Raw genomic sequence first — 3,395 nt, 5'->3', positions numbered from 1 at the left:
CCCACCCCCGACAATTACTAACTCCCGTTTTAGCAAATCCAATCAACTATAGGCAGAAGGTTGGCTTACAAACTTTCCATAATCATAATTCCCAATATTCCTATCACACACATATGTCTATTTTACAATAATAGGCAGGAGAAGCCAATATCCATAAGGCACATTAACCTTTTAAAATACTCAAGCTCAATCTTTCCCTCTACCTTGGACTAACCCCATTCATTTGCATATGGCCTTGGGCCTCTGGCTGGGTGGATTATAGTAGTCCTTGGCCACAGATCTTTTCTATCAAGGATGACATCGCTCCAGGAAACTCCAGAAGCTGCTCTCCTTTCAGCTGAAACATTCTCTCCCATCCCGTTTCCTTCTCTTTCATGAGGAGAATCACCTTTTCTTCCCTTTTTACCTCTAGCCTGTCTTCCCACAGTTAAAACATCCACTGATGAGTTTGAATGCCTGGCCCAGCCCTCTCCTCCCTTTCCTCTGAGGAGGCCTAACACTGTAATCACTGTCTCACTTCCCTGGAGGAGGAGAGTCTTATTTTAGCCTTTCATTAACTACTTTATTCACTGTAGACAGCATGATTCTGGCTTTTTGCTTTTGCTTTTGCTCCTCTTCCTCTCCACAAAAACTTTCTGAGCTTCTCTTAACTATTTATCAATGGGTTTGTTACTCCATTCCACTCCCCCTGCTAACCAGACTAGAGCCTGATACCCTGGGCACTCCTAGAGGGTTTTCGTGCATGCTGACTTTTGTTTATCTTTTTCTGGAGTTTGGGGACTATCCCCCCAAGCCCTCAACATTTTCCCTGAAGTACTGTCAGGAGTAATGTCTATGGGAGTCTTTCCTGATCCCTTTATTCCTTCTTCCCTAGGCTTAGTATTCTGATCCCCATTTTCTATTGGTCTTGGTATCTGGTGTCTGAGTTTCCCTGTGTACTCAACCACCCATCACAGAGGTTTCTTGTACACACACACTCGAAATTTCACTTTGTCTGTCTGACCGGGTTGGGATGCCACACTCACTTTACATCTAAGATGAACCTCAGTCACACGCACTTGACCCAAAAAAATGCCCAACCGCCAGGGGGGTACTTACATTCCAATATTCCCAACTTGGCTTATGCACGATATTGCTTGGTTGCCACAGTTATTCTGTTTTCAGTCCTTCACGTATCTCTCACTTATTCTTTTTTTTTAACAGTATCACATCTTTTGCTGGTTCTTGCTCGGAGGAGATCAGTCTTGAGGCACAGACTGTTGAAACCAAGGTGGACACATCTCTTTTCCCAACAGGGCTGCCAATCTAAATGGGCATAAAATCCCTTTTGAGACCCCAAAATTTGTGAGAAAGGGTGTCGATACACCAGATACCGCCACAGTTTCTCTTGGTTATGAGGTCACTGATGAGTTATAGCAAGTGCTTACCAACAAATGCTCAAGAAATCCAATCTGTATTCATTTTAGTGAGAGTGAAGATTTCTTTATATTTGATTTTGCAAGATTGAGTGCCCAATCCAGTAAGTAGACATGGGCAGATGCAATGCATGTCCAGCTTGCAAAGAGTTTTATTCCCCTATAGTGAGAATGCACCTGCCCAAGTTCCTCTAATATTGAGTAATATGGAGTTTACAATCTGCCCAAAATGGCCCCTACTCTTCTTTGCTGATAGCATTCTCATTTAAAGTTAGTTTTTCTCCTTCCCATGAACTTTCCCTATTTCCTTGAGGGTGTATTCTTATTTTAAAGTTTATTGCCAGTCAAACTAGTTCTTCTCCTTCCCTGAGTCCTTTTGTTATGCTAGCCTGCTAACCCCAAGACTCCCCTCAGTCCTGAAGATGGACCACCCCAAGATTCACTTTTCATAAAAGGATTTAAAACATTTGCACCTGCAGATATCAATAAAGATGAAGAATTTGTAGAATGATTCAATAGATTAAAAACTTTTACTAATGTTCCAAATAGTAGCCCTGTTTCAGCAGCATCAACGCTGGCATGAGCTGGTTTTCTCTATACTGGTGGAAGACATATTGTGCAGTGCTTTAGTTGATTGATGGCAATATGGAGACTCAGCAGCTGGAAGACACAGGAAGGCATCCCCAAATTGCATATTTATCAATGGCTTTTATTTTTAAACTAATGCTGCCTAAGCTATAAATCCTGTTGTCCAAAATGGTCAGTACAAAGCCAAAAACTATCTAGGAAACAGAAATCATTTTACTGTAGACAGGCCATCCGAGATTCATGCAAATTATCTTTTGATAACTGAGGAAGTTTTAGATATATCAGACATTAAGATATACCTATGGAATCCTGAAATGTATACTGAAGAGACTAGATTGAAGTCATTTCAGAAGTGACTAGACTATGCTCACTTAACCCCAACAGAGTTACCTAGTGCTGGACTCTACTACACAAATATCAGTGATCAAGTGCAGTTGCTTTTGCTGTAGTGGAAAACTGAAAAATTGGGAACTTTGTGATCATGCATGGTCAGAACACAGGTCACACTTTCCTAATTGCTTTTTGTTTGAGGCTGCAATGTTAATGTGCCAAGTAAATCTGGTGTCTTGAGTTCTGATAGGAATTTCCCAAATTCAATAAATCCTCCAAGATATCTAGCCATGTCAGATATGAAGCATGGAGTATGACTTTTGGAACATGGATATACTCAGTTAGCAAGGAGCAACTTTCAAGAGCTGGATTTTATGGTTTTGGAACATGGATATACTCAGTTAACAAGGAGCAGCTTGTAATAGCTGGATTTTATGCTTGAGAGAGATAAAGTGCTTTCACTGTGAAGGAAGGCTAACTGATTGGAAACCCAGTAAAGACACTTGGGAAAACATGCTACTTGGTATCCAGGGTGTAAATATCTGCTAGAAGTGAAGGGACATGAATATATAAGCTATATTCATTTAACCCATTCACTTGAGGACTCTCTGGAAAGAGCCTCTGAAAAAATACCATCACTATCTAAAAGAATTGATGATACCATCTTTAAAAATTCTATGATACAAGAACCTATATGAATGGGATTCAGTTTCAAAGACATTAAGAAAATAATGGAGGAAAAAATTCAGATATCTGGGAGCAACTATAAATCACTTGAAATTCTGGTTGCAGACCTAGTGAGTGCTCAGAAAGGCAATACACAAGAGGAAGCAAGTCAAACTTCATTGCGAAAAAGAACAGTGCTATAGCAAAAAGATGGAGGCAGCCAAAGTGTCCATCAACTGAAGAATGGATAAACAACTGTGGTACATACACACAATGGAATAGTATGCTACCTTGAAGAATAACAAGGAAGCTGCAAGCCACCACATAACATGGATGAACCTTGAGGACATTATGTTGAGTGAAATTAGTCAGTCACAAAAAGAGAAATACTGCATA

General features: G+C 40.3%; 1 pseudogene; it reads left to right on the top strand.

Moving 5' to 3' along the window:
• Positions 1-1,037: 1,037 nt before the first annotated feature.
• LOC102815697 lies at positions 1,038-3,202 on the top strand (annotated as a pseudogene).
• Positions 3,203-3,395: the final 193 nt, after the last annotated feature.

The sequence above is a fragment of the Chrysochloris asiatica genome, unplaced genomic scaffold (genome assembly GCF_000296735.1).
Source record: "Chrysochloris asiatica unplaced genomic scaffold, ChrAsi1.0 scaffold00383, whole genome shotgun sequence".
Classification (NCBI taxonomy): Eukaryota; Metazoa; Chordata; class Mammalia; order Afrosoricida; family Chrysochloridae; genus Chrysochloris; species Chrysochloris asiatica.
Note: the sequence above shows the minus strand (reverse complement) of the source record. Positions and strands in the feature narration are given on the sequence as shown.